Raw genomic sequence first — 14,624 nt, 5'->3', positions numbered from 1 at the left:
TATTTATCCCATTCCATACTCCAAATAGACTCTGAGTCCTAATGTAATAAATGAGGGTGGGTGAAAAAAACTGGGTTGGATGGGATGGGGTAGGATCTGTCTCAGGGTTAACTGGTTTGACTTGTTTCAATCTCCCTATATTGTGAGGACCACCAGGATGGGTGGAGTTTTGGGGGCCAAGAAGGTATGTTGCGAGATGTAGGGTCATGTAATAGATAAATTGCAAGAAAATTTTAAACATAATTTTTCATTTTTCAAATGACTATTTTTAATGCATGACTGTGGAAATTGAAGAAAGATAAATACCTTTTATATTAATTCCTGTGTTTCTGGTTAATAATGTTAATAAATAATTTAAGGAAATATCAGTTCTTTTAGCTTTCCTTCCTTAGTTCTCCATTGTGTATAATTTTATATAGAGCTGATGTTTATTTTTTATTCAATCTATAAATATGTTTTCTAAATGGCATGTTTAATTCTTAATACTGATGATAATTCTTGATATATTTAAATTCAATTATACCACATTATTTTTTCCTGCCATTTACCAGCCTTCCTATTTATTTGGTTTGCTCATTTTCTTTCTGGTCTCTGTTTTTCTCTTTTGAAAAGTTTACAACTGTGTTAATTATTATTCCTTTTAAAGTAGCCTCTCTTTCTGTTCGCTATTGAGATAGTTTTTCTCTATATTTGTATACAAGTCATATAGTTGTAGATTTATCAGTTATCCTGCTTGAGACTCATTGTATCTGTCTTTTTAAAAATTTATTTATTTATTTATTTTTGGTTGCGTTGGGTCTTTGTTGCTGCGTGGGGGCTTTCTCTAGTTGCGGCGGGAGGGGGCTACTCTTCATTGTGGTGTGCGGGCTTCTCATTGTGGTGGCTTCTCTTGTTGCGGAGACGGGATCCAGGTGCGCAGGCTTCAGTAGCTGTGGCTCCCAGGCTCTAGCGCGCAGGCTCAGTACTTGTGGCACACGGGCTTATTTGCTCCGCGGCATGTGGGATCTTCCTGGACTAAGGATCGAACCCGTGTCCCCTGCATTGGCAGGCGGATTCTTAACCACTGTGCCACCAGGGAAGTCCCAAGACTCACTGTATCTCTCAAACATGAGAATTCCTGCCATTAACTTTCAAAAACCCTTCCCATTGTCTCTTTGATTATTGTCACAGCATTGTAACTTCTCTTCCTATACTCCATGTATCTTAATCTGTCATCCGTACTTCTGCCCTCTCCTCTCTGCACTCTATATTTCAGTTTTAATTTTTTTCTAAAGAAATTGTATGTAATTTTCTTTGTAAAAAAATTGGCCCCTTCCCTTTTGTCATGATGTCTTTTCATGTCTTTAGTTTCAGTAATTCTTTTTATTTCTGCAATCATTTAAAACAGAAATTTATTATGTTCTCGTACAGATCCCTCACTCAGGGTTGGATACCTCAGGAGAAAATTTTTAATCAGTTCCAGAAGAGAGATAGAGAAGAGAAGCCTCCATGGTCCACCTGTGCCAGTAAGTGGACATTTTTTTTTTATAATTCCTGTGGTCCTTTGTAGGTTCCAGCTTTGTGCAGGGGTCTCTTCCAACAGTGCACCCCAAGTAAGCCCCTGTTTCCTGTCCATACAAGGGCACTGAAACCCAAACCCAAATTTGACAGAGGCAAGCACCTACCTGCCTTTCTTTCCCTCCTGTTCAGCCCCCGAGGCATTAATAATAAATAGATACTTAGAGCTCTGGTTTTTATTCCCTCTTCATTTTGGCACCTGGTGGCTTACTTTTCATTTGTAAGTGTTCTTTTGTGCCTTTAAAATATGCTTTTATTATGTTTTACCCAGGCTTCCTAGGAATTTGTAGCAAGAGTACTTTCAGATCATCATAGTGGAAACATTCTTTGTTATTTTTCTATTTAAAACATCCTAAATTAAAATTATTTTTCAGATTGCTTTATTACCTGTGTCCCTGGGAGGCAACCCTCCCATTTGTTTGTCTACGAGCTTTAACATTAATGTATTTCTTCAGGTGCTTCGTATGTTTCTGCAATCTCCCCTTTAGCCGGTATTGTTTTTAGGGGTCTTATGCTGAGTTGCGGGAATGTTCATAGGGCTTCGATATGAGCTTTCGTCTCCAGAAGCCCTAACTATTTTACTGGACTGAGCTTCAGTTAATTTTTTGGCTTGGGGTATTCACAAGTTTAGTAATTGATGTTAGCACTCCACACCTAGGGCTAGCGCAGGCCTGTATTCCTAGCTTAGGCCTAATGACAGTGTCTCTAGACAGCTTACTGTCTAAAGGTTTCATTGTAGTTGCTGCTGCTGCTGCTGTTGTTTTCTTTCCTGGTGTTTATGGGAGAAAAAGATTATTATTTATTCTCCACTGTGTATGGGTTTCCTGTGGATGTTCCGTCCCAGACCCAAAGTATGTATCTGTTTCCAATCAACTGTGTTCCTTTTGGCTTCATCTCGCACTTACATCAATGTCTTAGAAGTTCATTGTCACTCCTGGTACTTTGAATTTCCTACTTGCTTCTAAGACTCTCTGTATATCTTATAAATATTTCCTGTTATATTTTACCTGACGTTTATATATGTAAGAAGTGTGAGGGAGGCAGAAGCTTCCTGTTTAACTCAGATTGCAAACAAGCGAACAATCAAAAAGTAGTGAATAGGGGCTTCCCTGGTGGCGCAGTGGTTGAGAGTCCGCCTGCCGATGCAGGGGACACGGGTTTGTGCCCCGGTCCGGGAAAATCCCACATGCCCCGGAGGGGCTGGGCCCGTGAGCCATGGCCGTTGAGCCTGCGCGTCCGGAGCCTGTGCTCCACATGGGAGAGGCCGCAACAGTGAGAGGCCCGCGTACCGCCAAAAAAAAAAAAAGAAAAGGAACGCCATATAAGTGGAATCTTCAGGAAAAAAAACAAGGACAATATATAATATAAAGTAAAATAATAAAATGAGTGCTACTTAGTATAAAGAATACAAACCCTGGCATCTGAAATGGGCCTTTTTGTGAACTCCCTCATCGCCAGCTCTATGACTTTAAACACCAGAGGCTCTTTTTCTCACTTTTCTCTTTTATCACTTGGATAATGGAGAGATCATCACCTCCTTTAAAAGTTGTTTTTAGAATTAACTGAGAAAGTGTGAATATCATTTGCACAGTGCCTGGCACACAGCAAGTTCTCCAGAAATGTGTTAATTTCCAATTCCACCTCCCTGTTCTATTAGAGTCGCATTAAAAGCGCCATGGTATCCTATGCAAAGGAGTAACAACTTCTGTCAAAAAGGGACTAGTAATGTTTCCAAGGGGAGTGAACTCAGAGATGGCTTGAAAAATGCTAAGAAATTTACCAGCAGAGATTGGTGGGGGATGGGGAGGGAGATGGAAGGCAAAGCAAAAGAAGCATATTTCCCCTGGAGCAATGGGGTGAGAATGTGTGATAGGTATTCCACGTTGTACATTTCAATTTCAGAGACAAGAAAAGTGAGGCTTAGGGAGGCAAGGGACAGTTCAAAGTGCCACAGTTGGTATGTGGTGAAGGTGAGGCATGACCACAGATTTTCTGACTTCAATCTAAAGCATCTTTATAGTGAAAAATGTAGTTTCCTTTTACAATTTCTGTAGGTAGAAACAGTTGTTATTCATGACCCAGAGCCTCACGATATTCTAATTTTGAAGTTATCCCATTTGGGTCAGGATGAGTGGTCCTCATTCGACATTCTCACCCTAACCTGCCGCCATATTCTCAGTGAGATTGTGAGCCTCAAAGCAGGAACTGTATCTAATTCAATATCCAGCAAGACAAAAATATTCATGATCAGAATAAAATGTGTTAAGTAAAATGTATTCAACTGTAGAAGGTGCAGTATTAAATCCTGAGTGTTCTTAAACTGTAAACATCCTGAAAATGTCGTAAAGAACAAATCATTTTAAAAACATGACTAGCTGAGACTCTTCAGAATATCAGGGTTATTTCCAAATGTTCTGGACAAAAAAATAGTATAGTTTCTGATGTATTTAGAGAGTCAAGGAATGAAAAATAAGTGGTATCAAATATTCATTGGGATATGTAATGCGAAGATTTCTTCTGCAGCAGCATAATATTGTAATTCCCTCCTGTGACTACTCAAAATATAAAATTTCGGCAGCAATTTCAAGAGAAGCTCCTATAATAAATAGATGATGCCTGTGCTTGCCTTTGTAAGAGCACTTAATGGTAGTACTTCGGTTTTTATCCCTCTCTGCTGTCGTAAAAGCATATTTCAAACATTTTTGGGGCCGAAATGTTCAAAGACACCTGATATTTTAATGCCAGCATATTTAAAAATTATTCCCAATAATAATGAAATCTCAAGCACAAGGTCAAAAAAAATTTGTAGAAGTTTTCTGCAAGTTTATTTCACAGCTTCCACGTATACCCACAGATGAACAGAAGGTATGATTGCACCCAGTGGAATATTCAAAGTACCTTATCCTTTACATATTTCAAACCTATCACTCCAGAGATGCTCTCTGTACATATTCTTAAGCAGGTTCTGTGTACACGGAGTAGAATGTACCAAGGTATAATTTAGGGCACCATGTATAATAGAAAATCAGTGAAAATCACCTAAATATCCTTCAATATAAAACTGGATAAATAAATTGCATTTATATGCATATTGCAGAATATTCTGCAAGCTTTCATAGGAAGTAGATCTATGAACTGTCATAAAACAGGACTTATGGCATATTTTAAATTAAAAAATAAAATTGTGTTTATGTCATATATGTGTGTGTGTGTTATAATATATATATATATAATATATAAAATACATACCCAGTGGATGTTACTAGAAGCTTGTAAATGATATGCTAAAAGAAGATAACAAAATTAAAAGAAGAATACTGTTTCTACCCTATATATTTTTTGATTGTTTGGATATTTAAAACTTATGCATATATAGTATCTTATAAACTTGAAAACAATAAATAAGGAGGAAAATCTGTGTTAAGGCATTTTAATTTGAAGTAATATTTTTTTGAGTCTCTGAAGCATCCTTATGTATACTCTTCAGGTGCATCAACCACCCTTGGTCCAAATTTTATTTTTCTCTCTCCTTTTCATGTTTTCCAAGTCTTGTATTACTCATTACAAAATTATTTCCTCTGAGTATATAGTTGGTGATATAGGAGAAAAGTTGGACGATATGTATACCTTTATGAACAGATTTGGGAAATGAAACTCAGAACTGCCGTTCCCCAGTTCATTTTTATTTCAAGTTAATGAGATTTTACACCCGATAATTACTTTCATTCAGGTCTCTTTTCACCGTTACTCAAAGCTAATTTAAATATATGAATTACTTTTCCTCTCTGTCTGAGGCAATAAGAAAGGTGGACCCTGTCCTTTAGAAAGCACTTGAAATCTTCCTTCTAAAAGCACTTCAATTTATCGACACATGTGTTGGTGAAATCTTAATTGTTCCCATCTCCTTTGTGAAAATTGATAAATCACCTATTCATTTTGTGGAATATATTTCTTAAGAGTTATTATGTGATTAGTCTCCTACTAAGCCCTCCTTTTGGATGGTGGGGTAGAGTGATGGGGCCGCTGGGCCCCCATCACTGTAGTGCATTTTCATGAAAGAATCTTAAATATATGGGAATAAAATTAACCAACAAAAACTATTAAAAAACTTCATTGGCATTTTGTAATTTGGTTTATTACATAAAGTGTAGCTCTTTTTCTTTGTTGTTATCTATTTTATTACTATTTTTTTAAACATCTTTATTGGAGTATAATTGCTTTACAATGGTTCGTTAGTTTCTGCTGTATAACAAAGTGAATCAGCTATACATATATACATCCCCATATCTCCTTCCTCTTGCATCTCCCTCCCACCCTCCCTATCCCACCCCTCTGATAAAGTGTAGCTCTTACCAGAGAAACATGTGTAGCTATGTCGTGAAAGTTGGCCAGTAATGTTAAGTTTAGTCATCAGACTCAACGTTTTGAAAGTTTAAAATTTCCAAATTGTTGACTGGGTGAAATGTTTTCACAGATGTCTTCACTGACTTCTGCTTCAGCCAGACTGTTTTGACTAATAATTTTCTTATGGTTGAGGAATATATATATTGCAACCATCCCCTCAACAATTTATGTATGTATATATGTGTGTATGCATGTACGTATATATATATTTTTAGGACTCAGTATATTTCCAAGATTAATTTATTGTGCACTGTGAGATAGAAGAAATGTCAAGCATGGTCACTCTCTTTTAGGGCAGGACAATTAACAAGCAATAAAAGTAGACATTGATCAAATGTTAAACTGTGATTATTTAAAAAAAATACTCTATATAAAGCAACTGATTTGAATTATTTATGCTATCATTCCCCAAAGTAATTTATTAGGTTTTATGAAAAGTTAATTATGAAAAGGAGCTTCAAAAGTCAAATTACTTTGACAAGCTCTTGGATTAATGAAGTTAGACAGGGCATAAAGGGTCCGTGAATGCAGGAGTACACAGTATCTATATTGCGATACCTTTGGTATAATTAAAGAAGGAGTTGTGCAGCATTTGCCAAACTCTGTAAATGTAGAATTCTTCCCACAGAGTACTACTTGGAAGCAGAATTTAGGAATCATAGGTAGATAAATAGATGAAGAGATAAATTGGACTTGGGAATAAGTTTAAATAATACTACTCTATCAAACCTTTTTTTAAAGGCTTGATATAAAACAATCAGACAAAAGTAAATAAGTAAAATAAAGCTGCAAAAGTATCTTTATTTTTAAGCATTTCACAAAATTTTATTAATCAATAGTTAGTTATAAAATTCCATATTATCACCTTACTTTGAAATTTTGTACCAAGGAGAGGATAGCTCCCTGATTTGTTACTTTATGTCCTCTTTCAAAAGAAAATTAGGTTTCTCTCTTTACAATGTCTTTCAGAAAAGTGAGAACTGATCTCATATTCAATCACATGAACTAGATTTGCTTAGGAAGTGAGTGCATTTGACTTGTACAATTTGAGTTAGACTTGGTGTGTGTGTGTGTAACATACGCATTACATACAGTTACATTGTAAGACACTTCAAATCTATTTTCCCCCTCAGTGAGTATTAAAATATAAATCAATAATTCAAGAACAAGGAATCTGAAATTCTGTGTCATAGTCATGGCACAGTTATTTTAGTCATATGTTGTTTAAGAGTTGCCACACCTTTTGGCAGCAGAGACAGTTTCTTCACAGAGCAATTATGGGGGAACACACGTTGGGCATCCCAGATTTGGGGATATTCAGCTCTCTTTTGAGGAATGTAACCTACAGGCAGCTGAAGGAGGAAACTGGACTACTAACATCTGCTGTCTCGCCAGCCATTTCGTAGAGAACGAGAAGAATGAAATAACTACATTTGCTCCCTGCTCGCTACAGGATTTAAGAAGTGAAATAAAAAGCCATCATAAAGGTCCAATGTTGCAGTAAGGAGAAAGGAGTCTTGGCTTAAGAGTGTTGTGATAGGGGATGAGGAAAAACAAAAAGACAGAGAAGGCGACCAAAGTCGCAACTGCATCTGGCAAATGGAGCTTTAGCAGAGTTGGCAAATGGCAGAGTTTGCCACCAGACACAGCAACAAGTGCCTGAGTCACGTCAGCACCTACAACTTTGCCTCTGCCCAAAGGGGCAGTCAGTCACCTGGAAAGGACTCATTCCTGCACCCCTTTATTCCTCTTTCTACTTTCAGCTGGCAGATGTGTGGACTTGCTGCATCTGGGATTACACCGTCACCTTCGCCTGAGAGCTCTCTCTCTCTTCCAACGTACAAAATGGGGCATTGGCTCATACCTTTGGGATTCACTGGCTTTCCATAGACCCAGTCACCCCGTGGCAACTACTCAGATTGATTGGTGGAATGGAATATTGAAATGGCTGACAGCATCTTGTAGACTGGGGATCTGTCCAGTCCAATGACATATATTCTTGGAGCTTCTCTTTAGTTTATGATTCTCCCCTATCCAGAATATAAAGATCTTGAAACTAAAAGGAAATAAATAAAGCCCTGAGTCTTGGGTGGTCAAAGTCTCATTTTATACTTGGTATAGATCAGTTTTCAGCTGTTAATTATTTTAGAACCCCTTTCACTCACAAAATTGGTACATTGGGGTAATAAATATGGCCTCTTTCCCAAAGACCTTTCTCTTTTACAACAGTATTTGCTTATGTTTCATTTGAAGATAATATTTACCAGACTGAATAGGATGTTCAGTTTGCTTACCATGTTAATTGGTTTCTTTTCCCTGTTAAAGTAATTTATTTTTAAAATTATATTGGGACTCCAGTTCTAATTGAAGACATATGTTGACTTTTTATTCTTTGTAAAATATTATTTGAAATGCCCATAACATAGAACGAAGGAAGACAGAGAGGAGGCTATTGGAGAAGCAAGGACTCTTTCCTTTTTTTTTTTTTTTTTTTTGTTAAGTCTAAATGTGGATGGAAGAAAGATGAACCAGAGCAGAAATAATGGTACTCGAAGTCCATGCAGTAGAAGATGGAAACAGATTTACAAATTGGTGCATGTAATGGAACACCAAGACCACTGTCCCTTGATAAGAACAGTAGACTAGTTAAAAGAAAGACGAGTTAAAAGAACATAAAGACCCCACTTATATGAGGTATGCAGAATAGTCAAACTCATAGAAGCACAGAGGACAATAGTGGTTGCTTGGGGCTCAGGGGTTGGGGGAAACGGAGACTTGTTGTGCGAGTATAAAGTTTTAGTTGTGCTAGGTGACTAAATCGAGATCTGCTGTACAACATGGTGCCTAGAGTTAATACAGTATTGTACACTTCAGAATTTATTAAGAAGGTAAATCTCATGTTACGGGCTCTTACCACAAAAACCAAAACAAGGGACACAAGGAAGCTTTGGGAATTATTGGATATGTCTATTCCTTTGATTGTAGCAGTGGCATCATAGGTGTTCACATGTGTCCAAACTCATCAGACTGTACACGTTAAATATGTGCAGTTCTTTGCTTATCAAGTTTATCTCAAGAAAGCTGTTTTAAAAATATAAAGAACTTTGCAATTTGATGGTGTGGGTTGACATCGCCCTATCTGCTCCTTTGCCCCCAACACCCTGTTGTTCAGCATCATCGTTTGCACACAGGTTGAAATTAGAATTTCCATGTTAGGAATTAAAGGTGCAGAGTAAGGACCTTTATCATTTTGGCATTCAGAGAGGAGGAGCTAATTAAATGAAACAGATCCACTAATTTTTAACATAAATAAAAGAAATGTTAGAGACAATAAGAATATTTTTAAATTTCTCATTTGCATTCTCAAAAAGTTAGAGAAGATATTTAGTCATTAAACAAAATATAGTTTGCTATGAAAAGAAAACTATTGTAAAATTACAACGAGTTCATGGGGTAGAGGTTGCCTTTAAAGTATGGTGGTATAATCACCCCCTAGAGACCAACCCTGCTGGTGACAACATCTATACCTCAGACAGAATAAAAAAGATAAAAATACTTGGTAATTCTGAAGAGTCAACAAAAGTAGACAGATTTTGGAGGAGACTGAATAATTGGAGAAGAAACCAGAATGAGAATGAATTTCCATTCACTTGTAATGTTGCTTCAAGGGTGGTTTGCAGTTGTAGAGTGGCAAGGTGGTCAGAGAGATCAAAAAAAGTAGTCTAGTCTATGCCAGCTGTCCCCTGGGGATTGAGAAAACTAATCCAGAAGGGAGTGCCACGTAAACACTGTGTAAGTCTCACGCTTCTCAGTGAATCGCACATGTTGAGAATCAGACTAAAAGCGGTGTAGAAAAGGCTTATATAGTTAAACTGAGATTTGAACCACGGAAGTTAATACCGAGCTCACAGTGTAGGTTTAAGCATGTTAATTGGTTTGGGAAAAAAAGTCCTTCAGAGGAATTTAATAGAATCCATATCATAAACAACATACCATACAAAATAACCAGGATCTAATCCAAAATTATTAATCATATACAAACAAGGGCAATGTGACCCATTCTCAAGAGAAAAGGCAACAAAGGTGACTAACGATGAAATGAGGTGTATGTTGGAATTAGCAGACAAAACATTTTAAAAGCTATTGCATCTATACTCAATGATATAGAGAAAACATGCTCAAAATAATTAAACAGTACATATCAGCATATAAATAGAAATTTTAAAATTTAGAAATGAAAATTATAATATCTGAATGAAAAATTCTCCCAACGGTTTAACAGAAAAAAATGGAGATTGCAGAGGAAAACATCAAGAATTAGATTAATCAATATCATTTATCAAATCAGAACAAAGAAAGATGAGATTGAATATATATGAACAGAATCACATGGACCTATGGGTCAATATCAAGAGATCTAACATATGCATTTATACTTCTAAAAGGAAGAGAATAAAAGTAGGGAAGAGAAAAGATTTCCTCAATTCGGTGAAAAACAAATTTATGAACTCAAGGGAACTCAATGAACAGAACACAGGATAACTTAAAAATGCATTAGCACATAATACTCAAACTGCTGAATATGAAACGTAGAGAGAAGTCTTAAAGCAGCCAAAGCAAAACAAAATGTTATATATGTAAAATAATTATTTGAATGAATGCTGACCTCTTAGAAGAAAAGAATCATGGGAATCAAAAGATAGGAAAACAACAGGTTTACAATGCTGAAAGAAAGAAAATAACATTGCAAATTCAGAATTCAGTATCCAGTGAAAATATTCTTCAAGAATGAAAATGAAATAAAAACATTTTCAAATAAAATAAGAGAATTAATTACTTGCAGACCTAAAGTACAAAAATGCTAAAGGATTTTCTTCAGCCTGAAGAAACATGCTACCAGATGAAACTTGGCTCTTCTGGAAGCAGTGAAAAATATCATATGTGATTTAAAAAACTGAGTAAATATTAAAAAAACTACTTGTTTCTCTAAGACACTTTCAGATTCATTGGACTGTTTAAAGCAGAACTTTATCTTGTGTGATTTATATTATATGCCGATATAGTACATATTACAACTCTATTCTAAAAGCTTCTGTTTCTTGGTAAGTTGACAAGGCTTGGAAAGACGTGTGCTTCTCTTGCAACAACTAGCAAAAGCTGGATAAATTATAAAAAAAAAAATTTTTCACATCTTGGATTTTGGCTAAGGATTAGTTTTATCCTTCACACAGGACCTCTTCTGGGTAAAAGAAGAAAAGCATTTAGCCATCATGCAGAGCTGGTGTAAAAATCTGGAAACTTGAAGGGTCCGAAAGCATGATTGGTTTTCCCCCAGTGAACATCTGTTAAGTTACGGGCCATTAAGGGAGCCTGGGGAACTTGGCTGGAAGCTTCTAGGAGACAGAATAGAATCTCATTTAGTCTCACGGTATATAGGAGACAGAGGCTTGTTAGGGCTAAGGGCTTGCCTCAAGCACATATCAGCTTTTCCATTTAAGATTGTATTACATCAGTTTTCTCAGAAACAGCCTGAAACAGGGATCCTTATGAAAGTGATTCATTTGGGGGATGGGTTGTTTTTAGAAGGGAGTGAGAAATGCAGGAAGGGGCAGGGGACTCAGCTACAGGCAGGTTCTTGGCTGTGATCAGCTCTCACAGGAGCACTGGACTGTGAATTGCACCAGAGTTGTCCTTCCCTGAGGAGTTGTCCCTCCTTGGGGTGTCTATTTTTGGCCCCCTCATGTCAGTCATTCATTGATGGCTGTCTACTCCCGCTGGAGTGAAGGGGAACACTCTCCCTGTCTTCCATTCCTGGGGAAGATCTCTGAGAACGGAGGGCAGCTCTGAGCCCTTAGGAGTCAGCAGTCACCCATAGCGGGGGGATGGGTGCACTGGTCTTGTGAAGGGCATCTGCAAGGGGCATGGTAGCATCCACTAGAAATAATCGTTAGCTTTCCTACGTGCTGCCCTTCTTTGGTCTTGTAAAGGTAATTCTCTGCGTAAATGCTCTCTTTCCTTTCTTCTAAACCATGGGTGACCTTGGAGAAGCATTCACATTTTCAATGCACTTTCTAAATATCAAACACTGTCAAGGAGATTCAAAGGATGATTATGAAATTAATAGCCCCCAAAGTGGACGAAGGGTTTATCTTACAGGTTAATTATATGTGAAAGTGCTCTCCTTTTTTGAGTATGTGGGGGTGTGTGGATATATCCAAAATCACATGTGGACTACATTTTGTAGTAAATTAATCACAAACACCCCCAGTTTTCAACACATTATACCGTATTAACATTCTGATTATATGAGACAGTTGACTAGGCATATGTATTTCTGTGAGCAGCTGTAAAGAAAATGTCTTTTTGGTTTGTTTCACTGCTCTTGGATTTCAATAGTATTGAGATTTTGCTGACAGAAATTGATTGCTGAATTGATTGAAGTGTTATGGTTTACACATTTTCTTGTACATGTAAAACTGTTTTATACCCTTTTCCATCCAATAATTCCATTATGAATCAATTACTTTTTATGTTCCTGCTGTATAATATTACATTTTTCTAAGCATTCTTCAACATCCACCCCCCACCACCTTCTGGTGTTGCAGCTTCAGAAAAGAATTGTATTTAAACAGCAATTTATGAATATAAAGAATTGATAAGCATATCTGAATTCACAATGTAGAAATGTATAGGTGTTCATTTTAGTATGAGAAGGTTGGTAATCTTCAAGATGATCCTGAGGAGGAAAAGGTGACCAAGGTCAGCTCTTAGAGCAAATGCCTTTTTTCTTTCTTCTTTTCTCCAAACATTGGCCTCGACACAACAGCAGGATTTTATGTGATTCTCGCATTTATATATCCTGTTTTAGCTATCCAGAGTTCAACAAATATAATTCTGCTTGCATTCTAATTACTGTTTAATATCTCAGAGCCTCTCAATTATGCTTTTTGCTTAATAACTGTTTAACTCAATTTGTTTTACATAATGATTCAAAACATTTGTCACTGGAGTTTACCATATATGGAGTTGGTACACTCCATTTTGGAATTGTTTCACTTAGTAAGGCACGGTGGCATTTGTATCTAAGAAAACTGCTAAGTTAATCTTTTGTACCAAGGGTTATGTTTCAATTTTATGTTTATTAACAATAGAATTAAAGCTTCCATTCTCATCAAAATTACCTGGAATTGCTAGGACCCTCAAACTCTGATTGGTGTGATAGTTTCCACCTGAAATTTGCAGTCCCAACTATGAGACTTTAGGAAAGTCCCTTACGTGGTCTGACCATCATTATTCTCTGTAGAAAAGACTGTTGGACTAGATGAAAACTCTGTCTAGTTTTAGTATTTATTTGTCAGTGTTCTTCGCATGATAGAAATTGGGATGTGTTCAAATGCAATGAACTTTGTCTTAATGAATAAAATAGATGTATCAGTATATAAAACTGGAAGTTCAGTCCCTTATAGAGTGACTCTGTGTCACCTATATCGTCAGTGATCTCTTCTTTTGTCTCTCTTCTCTGCCCAAACTTCTGGGTTAATGTATTTCTAATCTCTATCTATGCCTTAGATTTCTTGAGTGCTAGGGCTTTGTCTTATTTATATTTCCCCAATATTCAACCTAATTCTTGGCAGAAATAGTTGTGAATAAACAGAAAGTCATTTAGACTTCAAAATGATGATGACTATGATTAGTTTAACCTAAAAAAATCACAGTAAATTTGCTTTGTATTGAAGTTGTCCACTCTGAACTTGGGAGCACTATCATATTAAAAAAACATTTGCTTCACTAGCATTAGAAAAAGAAAATAGGCAACAAGATGGAATCTAACCACTGAGAAAAATCTGAAAAACTGAAGAAAGCAAAGTAAATTGCTATTGGTATGAATAATTTCACTCTTTGATACATGTATATCGGAGTAAAGAATTCCACTTGAGAGGGAGATTAGGCAGTTGATTAGCCTCTAATATGATGGCAATATTTCTTATGTATTCAAAAATGTCCTGGGCTTCCCTGGTGGCCCAGTGGTTGGGAGTCTGCCTGCCGATGCAGGGGACACGGGTTCGTGCCCCGGTCCGGGAAGATCCCACATGCTGCAGAGCGGCTGGGTCCGTGAGCCATGGCCGCTGAGCCTGCGCGTCCGGAGCCTGTGCTCCACAGCGGGAGAGGCCACAGCAGTGAGAGGCCTGCGCATCGCAAAAAAAAAAAAAAAAATGTCCTATATTTTACTGAATGCTTACACTTCCAAATTGCCAACACTATTCTTTGTTTGAAGTACCTGAGTTTTTGAATTACGTAGATAAGAATCCTCAAAAAAATGTCATAAGGAGAAAAAAAAAGTAGCTCTGATGCTCTAATATTTTTGTTCATAAATTAAAATGGTTCGTATAAAGCGTACCCTCTTACAATGGATATTGCTTCTCCTAATTTCAGCATTTTCAGGTATAGTTATATAGTCTTGTTGGTTAAAGCTATGAAATGGTATTCTAACAATTACAGCCAGAGGGTTTCTGTGACTTAAATATATTTCATGCTTTCTCTTCCATGTCTTGTTATTTTGGACAAAGGTGAAATCCAAAATATGACCCCTGGAATTAATCATGTTTGTATGTCCATAAATAGCTTATGTTGGAACATGGTGATTGCTCACTAAAATATGTTAC

The 14,624-nt window shown here is 36.8% G+C and overlaps 1 long non-coding RNA gene across 1 annotated transcript in view; it reads left to right on the top strand.

Moving 5' to 3' along the window:
- Positions 1 to 1,445: 1,445 nt before the first annotated feature.
- The window catches only part of LOC132598121 (uncharacterized), a 149,480-nt gene continuing 136,301 nt past the window's right edge, over positions 1,446 to 14,624 (top strand). Inside the window, exon 1 of the long non-coding RNA XR_009565850.1 lies at positions 1,446 to 1,505. This is a non-coding gene — a long non-coding RNA (uncharacterized lncRNA). The remainder of the gene's footprint in view (positions 1,506 to 14,624) is intronic.

Source organism: Globicephala melas, chromosome 11 (assembly GCF_963455315.2).
Source record: "Globicephala melas chromosome 11, mGloMel1.2, whole genome shotgun sequence".
NCBI classification, from domain to species: Eukaryota; Metazoa; Chordata; class Mammalia; order Artiodactyla; family Delphinidae; genus Globicephala; species Globicephala melas.
Note: the sequence above shows the minus strand (reverse complement) of the source record. Positions and strands in the feature narration are given on the sequence as shown.